Below are 15,494 nucleotides of genomic sequence, written 5' to 3' on the forward strand. Positions count from 1 at the left end.
CATTAGTAGGGGCCTATTAGAGTCACTAGTGATAGGCGTGTCTGTTATTTCCTTCCACAGATTGCTTTTCATTTTCTGCGTTTAGTTTTAGTTTTTTTAGAAATTGTATTTGTACCTGACTGTGCCCTTTTGTGCCCGCTTTGTTTTGCGCTCCATTTTGTGCCTGTTTAACTTTTTAACTGTCCACGCTCACAAGGCCCTCCACGACACCGGACCGGCCAACCTCAACGAACGAGTAAACTTCCACATACCTACTCGCCAGCTCCGCTCCGCCGACCTTGTCCTCGCCACAGTCCCCGGCATTCCAATGCACCACCTCCAGCGGCAGATCCTTCTCCCACCTCGCCGCCAAGACCTGGAACTCCCTCCCCACCAACCTACACAAGAACCAAGACCTACTAACATTCAGAAAGCACCTAAAAACATGTCTTTTCGAGCAGTAACCGGCCACTACCCCCCCCCCAGCGCCTTGAGACCCTACCGGGTGAGTAGTGCGCCTAAGAAATTATTTGATTGATTGATTGATTGACTCTGCTATAAGGTGCATCTGTAAAATACAAAAGCATGAAGATACTAGTACAAACAATGGTCACCAAAGAGCAAAGGAGATCCACATCTCAGGTACCTATGAAAAATAAGAATATATAGTCAGAACACCATAAATTCATCAGTGTCCATATTACACTCTCAAAGTGTTCCTTGAAAGTATACACCATTACCACTGCACCGCAAAAAACAGTGACAGTCATGCTTCCTGTACATGTCTTAAAAAGTAGTGCCATGAAACCAAAAGTCAATCCACACAAAATGAGTTATTACCTGGTGTAGTCGGATATACTGCCTCCACTCGTGTTTACTCTGGTAAGAGACTCAGGGCCTGGCTAGAGGACACACACCAAACACAAGGCCTGGATTATTATCAGGTTTTTAATCTGTCCAGATAACATCACAGGAATACAAATTGACCTGAGGTTAATGTCTTCTAGAAGTATATGTATTACAAGTAAACAAATAAATAATCTGTTCTCACAATAATGGGGGTGTCAAAGGAATAGTTGTGTATATCATGCCCCTTATCATGAATTTCAACACATCAACTTCAACCAACACCATTAACAATAATAAACAATCACAGTGGGAACTATGTCATCTGCTATGTCGAAGGAAGACCATTCCTTAACATCAGATAATCAAAAGGAAGAGATTTTACCCAACATTAATAAGAGCGTTGACACCTGAAAGACACAGGAACGGAAAAGGAAAAAGTACACTGTGGTGGAAAAGAAAAGAGAACACTGTGGCATCCGGTGCAAACTACTTTAGCATGGGGTATTCTAGGAATGTCAATATTATAGAATGTTAGAAAACTAGATCAATCAATCAATCAATCAATCAGGGATTTATAGAGCGCACTAATCACCCGTTAGGGTCTCAAGGCGCTGGGGGGAGCTACTGTTGTAGAGCCATGTCTTGAGGCGTTTCCTGAATGTCAAGAGGTCTTGGGTCTGGCGAAGGTGGAGCGGTAGGGAGTTCCAGGTCTTGGCGGCTAGGTGAGAGAAGGATCTTCCTCCGGCGGTGGTGCGGCGGATGCAGGGGATGGAGGCGAGGTAAAGGCTGGCGGAGCGAAGATTGCGGGTGGGGAAGGTGAGTCTGTCGTTGAGGTAGGCTAGGCCTGTGTTGTGGAGGGCCTTGTGTGCGTGGATGAGGAGTTTGAAGGTGATCCTCTTTGATACTGGTAGCCAGTGAAGGTCCCTGAGGTGGGGGGAAATGTGGTCACAGCGTGGGATGTCCAAAATGATGCGGGCGGATGCGTTCTGGATTCTTTGCAGTTTTGTTAGGAGTTTGGTTGTTATTCCTGCATATAGGGCGTTTCCGTAGTCCAATCGGCTGCTGACCAGGGTGTGGGTGATAGTTTTCCTGGTTTTGACGGGAATCCACTTGAAGATTTTGCGGAGCATGCTGAGAGTGTTGTAGCAGGAAGAGGAGATGGCATTGACTTGCTGAGTCATGCTGAGTGTGGAGTCCAAGATGAAGCCTAGGTTGCGTGCGTGGGTGGTGGGTGAGGGTGCGGTTCCTAAGGAGGTGGGCCACCAGGAGTCATTCCAAGTTGAGGGGTTGGTGCCAAATATGAGGATTTATGTCTTGTCTGTGTTTAACTTGAGGTGGCTTGATTCCATTCAGCTGGCGATGGCGTGAAGTCCGTTGTGGAGGTTGTTCTTTGCAGTTGTAGGGTCTTTTGTGAGGGAGAGGATGAGCTGAGTGTCATCTGCGTAGGAAACTATGTTGATGTGGTGGGTTTGTGCGATGTTGGCGAGGGGGGCCATGTCAACGTTGAAGAGCGTGGGGCTGAGCGAAGATCCTTGGGGAACGCCACAGATGATTCTGAAGGCTTCTGACAGGAATGGTGGGAGGTGGACTCTCTGGGTTATGCCTGAGAAAAATGACGAGATCCAGTCGAGTGCCTTGTCGTGGATTCCAGCGTTGTGGAGGCGTGTGCGGAGAGTGTGATGACATACTGTGTCGAAAGCTGCGGAGAGGTCCAGGAGTATGAGTGCTGCTGTTTCCCCTTCGTCGAGCATGGTCCTAATGTCGTCTGTGGCAGCAATGAGTGCAGTCTCAGTGCTGTGGTTTCTGCGGAATCCGGATTGGGAGGTGTTGAGTACCTTGCTGTCTTCCAGGAACCGGGATAGTTGGCTGTTTACAATTTTTTTCGATGACCTTGGCTGGGAAGGGGAGGAGGGAGATCGACCAGTAGTTCTTGGGGTCATCTGGGTCTGCCTTTGGTTTCTTTATCAGGGTGTTGATTTCTGTGTGCTTCCATCTTTCTGGGAAGCTGGCTGACTCGAAGGAGCTGTTGATGGTTTTGCAGAGGTGGGGGGCGATGATGATGTTTGCCTTATTGAAGATATGGTGTGGGCAGGGGTCCGATGGTGATCCGGAGTGGATGGAGGCCATGGTGGTGGCGGTGTCCTCTTTGTTGACGGGGGTCCAGGTGTTGAGGAGGTGGGTGTTGCTTGGAGCGTTGGGTTCTTGGGTGTTTGTAGTCAGCTGGTGGGTCTGGGGTTTGAAGCTATTGTGGATTTCTTCTATCTTTCGACGGAAGTGGGTTGCCAGTGAGTTGCAGAACTCCTGTGATGGCGGGGGTTCATTGGAGCAGGTCCTGGGGGTGGAGAGCTCATTGACGATGCCGAACAACTCTTTACTGTTGTGAGCGTTGGCGTTGATGCGTTTTTTGAAGTGGCTCCTTTTGGTGGTGCGGATCAGTTGGTGATGTTTGCGTAGGGCATCCTTGAAAGCGATGTGGTTGGAGTTGGTAGGGTCAAAGTGCCAGGTTTTTTCCATTCTGCAACATAGCCGTTTGGATTCCTGTAGTTCTGGGGTGAACCAGCTGGCCTTGATTCTGTGGAAGGTGGGTTTTTTTTTTGGAGCGGTGCGAGGGTATTGGCGCAATCTTCTATCCAGCGATGCAGGTTGGTGGTGGCTATGTTGGGGTCCGGGGTCCCAGGGGGTGGGGCCCGGGCGAGAGTGGAGATCAGTTGATCCGTTGATATTTTGCTCCAGTTGCGTCAGGGGGGTTGTGTGCGGTGGTGGTGAGTGACTGTTTTTTGGTAGGAGAAGTGGATGCAGCGGTGGTCTGTCCAACTGAGTTTGGTGGTGTGGCTGAAAGAGACATGGTTGCTGGCTGAGAAGATGGGGTTGAGTGTGTGGCCTGCGGAGTGGGTGGGTGTAGTGACAAGTTGGCGAGGTTATCGATTAGGTTGGTGGTGTTGATATCGTTGTTATTTTCTAGGTGGAAGTTTAGGTCACCAAGGAGGATGTAGTCTGTTGAGGCGAGGGCTTGGGAGCTGATGGCGTCGGCAATGTCGTCACAGAACTGAGGTCTGGGTCCAGTGGGTCTGTAGACCAGTGTTCCTCTGAGTGTGTTGTTGGTGTTGATGTGAATTTTGAAGTGGAGGTGCTCAGCGGAGTTGATGGTGTCATGGGAGTTGGTGGAGACTCTTATGGTGTTTTTGTGGACTATGGTGATCCCTCCTCCTGGTCTGTTGATTTGGTCTCTTCTGGTGATCTTGTAGTTTTCTGGTATGGCTATGGCTACGTCTGGTTCTGAGGCCGAATTCATCCAGGTTTCGATGAGGAATGCGACGTTGGGCGAGTATGTGGTCAGGAGGTCCCAGAGTTCAATTGCATGTTTGTGGACGGAGCAGGTGTTAAGTAGGGTGCATCGTATGCGGTTGTCTGTTTTGATTTGGAGTTTGGAGGTTAGGTTGCAGGTGAAATTGCAGGCTTTGCAGGAGAAGGATCCTTTGGTGCGCGTCGGTGTGGACTGTAAGCAGATGGAGGAGCGTCCTGGATTAAGGGCGTGGAGTCCGTTCGCAGTGTAAAGGTGTTTGGTGGCGCGGGAGGCGTGTTTGCCAGGGGGTCTGGCGCTGGGCGCGGTCTTGGCGCGGACGGGCGCAGACAGTCTTGCCTTTGGCCCGCCTTCGGAGCGCCAGCGGCGCGTCTGCGCTGCGGCCGGCATAAGAGGGGAGGGAGTGGCAGCTGCGAGGAGGGAGGGAAACCTCCAATGGGAGTGCGGGGGCAGAAGGAGTCAGGAGCAGGAAGAGCTCCGAGGAGGAGGGAGGGGGGCGGGGCCTTCCAGGAGAGGAGAAGCCAATAAGACCAAACAAGCCCAAACAAGCCCAAACAAGCCCAAACAAGCCCAGACAAGCCCAAACAAGCCCAAAACAATGGCAGCACTTACCGGAGCAGTGGTGAGGAGGAAGCGGCCTGCCTGCAATGATGCAGGGTCAGAGGTCTTAGAATGATGGTCTTAAAATAATGTGTGTGTCATTTGTAGTTGGCTTTCTTATGGATGGGACATTTCTGTGAGCTATGTTATTTATATTAAACTGCTCTAACCCCTACCCACTATGTTTGTGGTGAATGCGCTATTCCACAAACACCCGATCAGTTCAGAGGCGGACAAGATTGTAAAATCATAGCTATTACTGAGGCCGATTTAGGCCATGCATGAAAGGGGCCTTCAAACGAGGCTGGAAATGTAAGGGGGAGAAAAAGAGAGAAACCCCATACTCACCAACCTGCAATGCTTTAATGGCTGTTTCTTACCGGGTGCGAGGTCAAGAGAAAGTCCACATTCCACCTATTTACCAGAATCAACCAGGCGCGAAGAAGCCTAGCATGTGTGACAGTGCATCAAAAAGAGATGACCCCCATCCTCCTATCTATAGAGAGCCACTTGGACTCTCTCACAATGTTGCACCTTTCACCCTGGAGGAAAGGCTCAGTCCCCAAGTTATAAATAAAGGAGCGAGCAGCCACTCGTGGCTCGCCGCTCAACTATAAAACAAGCATGGTTTATGTGATTGCTGGGCTGGTGCTGGGGAGCGTTCGTGGCCTACCTTCACGAGGGTCAGCACACTTTTACACTGGTGACGAGGGTGGAGCGCCCATAATGCCATCTGACAAGTGACAGTGACATTAGCAGCCCCCTTCTGATGCACTGCGATAACTCACGCTCACCCACTGGTGAATCGGAGCTGGTGTGTGCACAGTGGAAGAGGTACGGTGGAAACACCCACAGGTCTGCTGGTCAAAGCCAGAAATTTAACCTGCTTCCCAACCTGACTCCCAGCAAACAACTAAGAGACTTTGGTGGTCATTATGACCCTGGCAGTCTTCTGACTACCAGGGTTAACATGGCGGTATCAGCACCAACAGGCTGGGGGTAATGAACACCATTTATGACCATGGCGGTGATCCCTCCCATATACAGCCAATGTACCACACCAACAGTCAGCACGGTACGAACACGAACATGGCGGTAGCCACTTACAGGCAGGTGGAAGACAAGGATCCGCCCACCATATTTTTATTTCTGGTGCGGTAGCAACAACACCAAAAGCCTGGCATGGAACCTGAACTGCAAGTATTTCCGATGCTGTACCATGCCATGGCTGTTCTGGAGTACCAGCACCAATGAAGACGATGACAGTGAGTACAACCGCCTAGCACATAAGGGTGGGGGAGATGGGGGGAGTGACGCACACCTGCACAACACAAACCATACACACACCACTCACCCAGTAACACATGCACAGGTATAAACAGCAACAGAACTCCGGAGTAAATAAAAGCAGGACACATACACAGTTCCAACCACTGTATTCCTTCTGTATGAATATCTAAAATTCAAAAACATGCACGTTTGCAGAAATAAAGAAATGCAGGCCCAAAGGCCAGTCCAGAGTCACTAATGCCAATAGGGCAAAGTCCAAGCCCCAACTTGACTCCTGGCAACATGGGGACTCCACAGTTCAGGAGCATCCTGTTGGAAATGGGCAGGCACCTGAAGGGGAGGGGGGTGGGGTGTTTGAGAGATTGCAACTCATTGTGAGGGGGCTCCTAGCCCACTGGTTCTGGAGGGGTCTGGCTGCCCACCGGAAGAGGAGGGGGCTGGGTGCCCACTGCTTCTGGAGGGGGCTTGTTACCTACAGGATGAGGAGGGGGCTTCCTGCTCACAGCATGAGCAGGGGGCTGGCTGCCCACTGGTTCTGGAGGGGGCTTCCTGCCCAGAGGATGAGGAGGGGGCTGGCTGCCCACTGGTTAATGATGGTGCCCCTTGGCCTCTGGTTCCGGATGCTGCTCCTTGGCCTCTGGTTCCGGATGCTGCTCCATGACCACTATATTGTGGGCCTCCTGGTCCAGGGATATCTGTGGGACCTCCTTGTCCAAGGATTCCTGGAGCTCCTCTTTGTCTAGGGATTTCTGAGGCTTTTCCTTGTCCAGGGTTTCATGTGGGGCCTCCTTCTCCAGGGAAGTCTGGGGCTCCACCTTTGCCTTGGATGTCTGGGCGGGCTCCCTGGCCTTTGATTTCTTGGGCTCCTCCTTGGCCTTGGATGTCTGGGGGGGCCTCCTTGGCCTTTGACTTCTTGGGCTCCTCCTTGGCCTTGGATGGCTGGAGGGCCTCCTTGCCCTTAGATGTCTGGGGGGCCTCCATGCCCTTGGATGTCTGGGAGGCCTCCTTACCCTTGGATTTCTGGGGGGCACTTTGGCTTTGATTTTTGTGGGGCCTCCTTGGGCAGGGATTTCATTGGGGCCTCCTTGGCCCTGGGTTTTGGAGGTGGCCCCATGGTCTTGCCAGTCTGTTTGGGAGGGGGCGGCACTTTAGCCCTCCATTTTGGGGGGGAAAGAGTGTCCTTGGTGTGGGGGGCTGGCTTCTTACTCCTGTGCCCCTTAGGGGCAGCTGGAGACTTTGGGGGTAGCGCTGTGTCAGACTGGGTGCTTGAGGTACTGGGCTAGGGTAGTGTGACATTCCTCTTATGGGCAGGACAGAGGGGCGGGAAGGGAGGAGGTCAAGGCGGGCAAGGAAAAGCTTCTTAGGAACAATGAGGCAGGATGTGGGAGGAGGGATGGGAGTGGAGGTAGGGGGAGTGGTTGTAGGAGGAGCAGATGTGTTGGACTTGGGTGCAGGTGCATGGATGGTGTGCGTGTATGAAGTGGATGGCTGTTGGGGGTCTGAGTGCGAGCGTGTGTGTGTTAATGGAGGGGGCAGACAGGGTGGGGAGGATAAGCATGACGTGTGGATGGATGTTGTGGTGGTGTCTGCAAGTGAGATGGGAGTGGTGTATTTGGTGGTGGTGGTGATGACAGTGTAAGTGGTATATGGGGTGCATGTCTGTGGGTCTGCTGTTGTGGTGACTGTGGGCAAGGCTGTGCTTGTGGCAGGATCTGGGAATGTTGATGCAGTGCATGCAGGTGTGAGTGTCTATGCGAGTCATGTGTGTTGTTTTGGGTGCATGCTTGTCAGAATGTGTGTGGGATGGGTTGGGGACAAGGAGACTGGGACTGGGTAGTGGTAGTAGGAGGGGGGAAGGGATGAAACAGGGACACTGGCTGCCATTAGTGAAGAGGCCAGAGCCTGAAACAGTCTCTGTAGGGCCGCCAGCCCACTGTGGATGCCCTCCAGGAAGGCATTACATTGCTGCATCTGGGATGCCAGTCCCTGGATGGCATTCCCAATGGTTGACTGCCCTACAGAGATGGATTTCAGGAGGTCAATAGCCTCCTCACTGAGGGCAAGAGGGCTGACTGGGGCAGGGCCTGAGGTGCCTGGGGCGAAGGAGATGCCCACCCTACTGGGTGAGCTGGCACGGGCAACTCGGTGGGGGGCTACTGGGAGGGCGGTGCTGGTATGGGAGTGGTGGTAGAACCTGTAGCTGGGGTGGTCACAGAGGGGTCCACCACAACCAGGGAGCTCCCATTGGAAGATGATTCAGAGTCAGTGGTGTCACCTCCTGTCCCTGCCGTGGTGCTCCCCTCGCCCTCTGTCCCACTGGTACCCTCGGCGTCGATGGACTCTGCCTCCTGGATCCCGTGGGCTGCATCTCCCTCACTCGCCGATGCCCCTGCTCCTTTGCCAGATGATGCTAATGCACACATGGACAGGATGACAAAAGGAGAGGGGGGAAGAGAAAGGGAGCACAGGGTCAATCTCAGGACCAACAGCACAGATGGCAGACACATCACTGTCACACACTGAGAATGAGAATAGGCAGTATGGACCACACTGGCATACCATTGGCTAAGTACCACAGCAGTTAGGAGCCAAACACTGCCAGCCACACACCAACTGGGACCAGCTAAGACCTGCCTGACATGGGACATCACCTACCTAGCTATTTAAAACATGCTTTCAACCCTATTATCCTGAGCTGGACCACGCAGCAATATCTGAACTGGCATTTTGGGGCATCCACTGACTAGTATCCTGCACCTAAATCCCATGCCAGGCAGCAAAGATGGTTAACATACGCACTGTACTCACCCCTTGTGGCTTCTGTGATGCACCCCAAGCGCCCATCCAGCTCTGGGTAGGCCACCACCAGTATGCGGGCCATCGGGGGGGTCAGGTTTCGACAGGCACCCCTCCTTTGTTTGCAGGCCATCCCCAGCTGGGCCTTTGTGATCTTCCTGGCTCAGCGTCTCAGGTCCTCCCACCATTTCCTGCAGTGGGTGCTCCACCTGCTATAGACACCCAGGGTCCGCACATCCTTGGTGATGGCACGCCACAATCCCTTCTGCTGATGGGTGCTGACCTGCAGAGGAAACACAGAAGGCGGGACACCATGAGCCTGACAATCCAGCCTGTCACACATATGGCCCACAAAAAGCACTTCTCCTCATCAAGCACACACATGACCCGTACCCCTGCATTGACGCTGCCATCAGCCATTCCACATCCACCTGACACACTGCCAGCACACACACACATCTCCATGCAGTCATGCTGCATGCAACGTATCCATGGTGTACTCACCTGTTGGTCTGGAGACCCATACAACTGGCCATACTGGGGTAGGACCCCATCCATGAGGCACTCCAACCTCTCCGACGTGAAGGCTGGGGCCCTTTCCCCTGTAGCATGAGCCATGTCTGGCTCCAGACACAGGTCTCAGCAGCACACGCAGTTGAGATGTCATTCTGTGGAAAGTCAGGAATCAACTGAAGTGGTAGAAAGGAAGTGGCGGTCATGTCCGTGGTGGTGGACACCGTCACCGCGGGCGTTGATCATCATTGGTTCCCATGATAGCCCATGATAGCCAATGAGGAATTGCACAGCGGTGCGGACAGCCTTCCACCATGACGCCAGCGGTCTGAGGTCACTTTCACCTGTCCCTGAATACAAGACAGGCAGATGCTATTTTCTAATGCTGGTACACATGTACAGATTAATAAGTGTGTCATTGTAGTAGAATGTACTCACCTATACAGTTCCAGTGTTCAACATACAAACATGCTCTGTGTACACTACTGTAGTGTGTTCATGGTTCCTGTTGACACTCCTTTTCTACATTTGGGTCCCATAGGTACCAACCACTGCAGAGGAATAGCAGGAGGCAGACACTGGTGTACTGCCCCCTTGTAGACATTGATACTCTGGAGAACCGGCACATCATACTCACCTATCGTCTGGACAGGGCCACAATCACAGAGCTGTGTGCACAATTGGAGCCTGATCTGCTACCTGCTATCCGTAGCACTGCAGCAATCCCCCCTCTTTTGCAGGTACTCTCAGTGCTCCATTTCCTGGCAACAAGCTCCTTCAGGTTACAGTGGGCTTGGCTGCAGGGATGTCACAGCCAATGTTCTCTATTGTGCTTGCAAGGGTTTTGTCTGCCTTGCTCAAACACATGTGCAGCTACATCACATTCCCCTAGGTAGATGACTTACCCACTGTGAAGGCTGGATTCTATGCAATGGGACATATACCTCATGTGATTGGGGCTATCAACGGGACCCATATTACCTTAGTCCCCGCAGGGTCAATGAACAAGTGTACAGGAATCAGAAGAGTTTCCACTCACTCAATGTCTAGATGGTGTGCCTGGATGACCAGTATGTCTCCCACATCACTGCCAATTATCCAGGGTCGGTGCATGATGCCTTTGTCTTGAGGAATAGCAGTCTCCCACAGCTGATGGCACAGCTACAGAGGCACAGAATGTGGCTTATAGGTGAGCCTGAGTCCCCACCCAATGTATGTCAGTGTATGCCTTCAGGCATCATACCTCCTGCCAATGTGCAAGGTTAATCACTTCTTGTAGGTGATTCCGGGTATGGAAATCTGTCCTGGCTCATGACCCCTGTTAGGAATCCGAGAACATGGGGTGAAAATAGGTATAATGATGCCCATGGGCGTACCAGGAGAATTGTTGAAAGGACCTTCATTCTCCTGAAGGCTAGGTTCAGGTGCCTCCATCTGACAGGTGGATCCCTATGCTACTCCCCTTAGAAGGTCTGCAGAATAGTTGTTGTGTGCTGCATGTTGCACAAATTGGCCCTCGGGCGACATGTGCCTTATATGCAGGAGGAGGGGGGTGACAATGCAGCTGTGGCAGCAGTGGACACTGAGGACAGTGAGGAGGAGAAAGAGGAGGAAGATGTGGACAACAGATCACATTTGATCCAGCAGTACTTCAAATGACACTCAGGTAAGACTGTTAAACTAAGCAAGACCACATTTTAGTATTGTACTGTGTGACTACAGCATGATGCCAGTCATTCCCTTTGCATCCCACCTGACTGTCACCTATATCTTCCCTTATTGCAGATGTTGGTGTAGTTCCAACAGTGTACGGCTGTGATGTGTACAGACTGCTGAGACATTTGTTGGATGGGTCAATATGTTACTGGACATTTGCACAGGATCATGCAGTTCATTACAGTCTGTTACATAGTAAATTACCTGTAGATAAAGCACTATTACACAAGTTGTGTCCAAGGGTGTTTATTGAAAATGGTTCTACAATTAGAAGTTCTATAGAGTGGTGTGATAGTTGGGAATAGTCCAGGGTATTGGTCCAGTATGTTTGTAGCACAGGGCCAGAGTACAAGGGGCCATAGGAAGGGGAGCAATGGCAGTTCAAAGAGGACAATGTAACACAGTGGAACACCAGGGGGACATTCAGGAGGGTCTTATTTCCTGGCGGTGGTCTTTGTCTTGGCAAGCGTCTCTGGTGTCTGTCTGGGTTGCAGGTAAAGTTTGTGGGGTGGTTCACCTTTTGCAGGGGGGGGGGGGTGCTGGTGGTCTGTGGGTGCTGGTGGAAGGGCCTCATATCCATTAGCTGCAGCAGATGTGGAGGGCTGGTCAGTGTACTAGCTAGTGGAAGGGGCCCGCTGGTGTGATGTGTACTCCCTCATGATGTTGGCCATATCACCCAGCACTCCTGCTATGGAGACCATGGTGATGTTGAGGGCCTGCAATTCTTTCTTGATGTCCTGGTGGTGTTCCTTCTGCAGCCGCTGGTTCGCCTGCATGATGTCTATCACCTGACCGATCTTGTCCTGGGATTGTTGGTAAGTCCCTAGGACATTGGTGAGTGCCTCCTGGACAGCCGGTTCCCTGGCCCTTTCCTCACCCTGGCGCACAGTTGTCCTCCGACTGTCCCTAGCCCCCTGTGCCTGAGTCCCCTGAACGGTGTGCCCACTGCCACTGACCCCAGTACCCTCATTGTCTTGCCTGTGAGGTGTGGACTGGGGTTCCTGTACAGGGGGGCACACTGCTGATTGACGTGTTCTGGGGACAGAGGTTTGGGGATGTTGGGTGGCTGCTGTGGTATAGGATCCTGAGGGGGGAGGCTCTGTAGTGGACTGGGTGTGGGCTGGGGTATACGACTGACAAGTGGTCCCTGATGGGCCAGGGAGTTCATCCATATCCAGAAGGGCAGAGTTTCTGTCATCACTGGGGGCATCTTCTGGTGGGGGACTGGGTAGCCGTGGCACCTCCTCACCACTGGCAGTGCCTGGGGCGCCTGTGGGGATGCAAGTGGTGTATTATGCTACATGTATGTGACATATTCTGCATCCCTAGCCTCCCCTATATCATTGCTGTAGCCCTGTACACCTTTGTTTGTGTATGGTGATGTATTGTGGAGTTGTTAGTTCTCCTTGCTGTGCATGCATTGGTGGTGGGTGTAAATGCAGGACTAGAAGGGGTGTGCATGAAGTGGGTATGGCAGGCAGTGCTTGGCATTTGGGTTAGTTAATTGTGGTGGTGCACTGTGTGGAATGGAGTGGAGTGATGTGTTTCAGGGGTGATGGTGGCATGCAGGTATGGAGGGAATAGGTAGTAAAATTGACTCATCAGTACCCAGTCCTCTGGCAACTCCAGTGAGTCCCTCAGGATGCAGGATTGCCAAGACTTGCTCCTCCCATTCTGTCAGCTGTGGGAGAGGAGGTGGGGTCCACCACCAGTCCTCTAGATGGTGAGCTGGTGCCTTGCTGCTATAGAATGTACCTTCCCCCGTAGGTCATTCCGCTCTTTCTGATGTCATCTCTTGTTTGTGGATGCTGTCCCACGGCATTCACCCGGTCCACGATCCTCTGCCATAGCACCACCTTCCTGGCAATGGAGATCTACTGGATCTGTGATCCAAACAGCTGTGGCTCTACCCTGACTAGGTCCTTAACCATGACCCTCAACTCCTCATCAGTGAAACGGGGGTGCCTTTGTGGGGACATGGGTATTGTGTGGTGTGTGTGTTGTGCAGAGGGTGTAGAGTAATGTGGTGGGGTGTGGGGAGTGTGGCGTGTGACGGATGAATGGGTGGTTGTGGTGTTTGTGAAGTTGTCTCTGTGATTTACGTGTCTAGCTATTGCGGTCTTGTCGTGTTAGCAAAGGATTGTGGGTGATGTGGGTGTGTGTTTTATAGTGCTGTTGGTGGGTGTGTGTATTTGTGTCAGGTGTGGGATTTTAGTTATGGCCAATGTTGTCTTGTTTTGTCTTTGGGTGGCCTTATCCGCTGCGAGGGTGTTCATCGCCAATGCTTTTCAGTCATTGAATGTCCGCTGTGGTGATTGGTGGGTAATTATTTGGAGGGCGTAGTGTCGGTAGCGTAACGGTATGGGTGGTAGCACTGACAGTTTATTATGTTCAGTGGGTCTGGCGGATTTGTGATTGTGGCTGTTCTGTCGGTTTTGGATGTATATGTCATAATGTGGCGGACGTATGTCTGCATCTGCAGCGGTATGTGGGCGGCAGTCAGCACAGCGGTATTCAGTTTTTACCGCCAATGTCATAATGAGGACCTTTGTCCGCTGAAGAAGAAAGATATGCCAGCTGATATATATCGTGTGCTGTGTTTTTTTCTCTCTCAATCTATTCTTCTCTTCTTTGTCTTGTTTCCTTTTGCTTCATGAGTTTGGGTTCCTGTTTAGTTTGTTGATCTAAAAGGAGAAATGTAGAGAGCCATTCAGGCTCTCTTATACAATGTTGAACCTTTCACCGTAGAGGTCGGGCTTGGCCCCGATTATAAATAAAGAAGTAAGCAGCTGTTAGTGGCTTGCCGCACAACTATATAATGAGCGTGGTTTATGTCATTGCTGGGCTGGTGCTGGGCAGCGTTCACAGCCTACCTTCGCGAGGGCCAAGCGCGCCTCTACAATATCAGGTAATTAACACAATATTTTAAATTCAAGTTATTATTCACATTAGGGGAGATAAAGAGGACAATCAGACTTGAAACATGTCATAGTTCATTTCTCATTATATATAGAATAAAGCCTGAGCCAAAAGAGGCCAGGATAGTAAAGTGGTGAGAATGATTAGACCCAACTATGGTAAGCTTGTCCAAAGAATATCGTCATTCAACCCACAATTGTGTCTCTTCAGACTAAATACCCAGGACTGTTCTTTTAAAAAAAAAAAAGTGTGCCACATCCTGGGTATTAACTGGTATGTTAGGTTGATCCAGTATCATCCATGCCAAGTCATTTTCATTGTGACCAGTTTGTAAAAAGGGTGTTATTAATTTAGACTGCATCTGATAGTACTGCGACATTCTGTAATACATATCCTGATCTTGCTTGTTGCCATGCCCATTTAGCGAAGGGAACAGGGGCAAGTGAGCATAAAGAGGAGTCTGTCACTATTACAATTAGTATTTTGCCCCAGTTCCAAGGGAGTGAACAATCCCAAATAAAGATGTGTACTAAGGGCCAGATTCACTACAATGCAATTTTGGATTTCCTAAATAGCGACTTCATAGAAATCACTATTTAGGAAATGCAAAATGCTATGTACAGAGATACTGTTTTCCTAATAGCGATTCCTACAAAATAGGAATTGCTATCAGGAAATCACAAATAAAGAATCCCATTGCATTTGTGTCAATGGGCTGGTTTTGCATTTCCCAAATAGCGATTGCCTATTAGAAAATCACTATTTGGGAAATGCAAAATCAAGGATGACAATGGCCAAAAGGACCCCTTTGGTGCACCCCAAAAATAGTGGTGCACATGTAGAGTACACATGTGCCTAAGGGGCATGTGCATGTTCTATTGCAATTTACAAAAAGGGATTTTGGGGTGCTTTTTTTAAATTGCACATGGCAACCATCGACTTCAAGTCGCTGGCAATTAAACTTCCTAGATGCCCAAATCACATGCAGGAAATGCTTTGTACATCAATATAGGAATCACAAACAGGAAATCTTTTATTTGCGATTTCCTGGGATCGCAAATTGTTTTTTCTACAGGGGTAGAAATCGCAATTTGCAATTTGTGAAAGGCCTTTGTACATCAGAAAAGGCAGTTTTGCATTTCTTAACGGCCCGAAATATCAATTCAGACCATTATGAAATGCAAAAGGGCTTTGTACATCTGGCTCTAAGTGTGGTGTAGCAATATATCCCACATGCCCCACATTGAAGACGTTCCATAAAAGGGGTAATCTTCACAATGTCTCCTGTACCTGTGAATGTGAGGACAGAGACCTAGGGGCAGATTTAAGAGCCCCTTGCACCACTTTAACACCGCCTTAACTCCATTTTTTTTACCCTAAGGCGGCACAAAGGTGGCCTTTTTCCCACACCAGATTTACAAAGTGGCACAGTGCATGCTTTGAGCCACTTAATAACCCCTTGCGCCACATTATGCCTGCGCCAGGCATAATGCATGCAAAGTGGGCGTTTCTCCGATGGGAGGCCCGAAAC

The sequence above is a fragment of the Pleurodeles waltl genome, chromosome 5 (genome assembly GCF_031143425.1).
Source record: "Pleurodeles waltl isolate 20211129_DDA chromosome 5, aPleWal1.hap1.20221129, whole genome shotgun sequence".
NCBI classification, from domain to species: Eukaryota; Metazoa; Chordata; class Amphibia; order Caudata; family Salamandridae; genus Pleurodeles; species Pleurodeles waltl.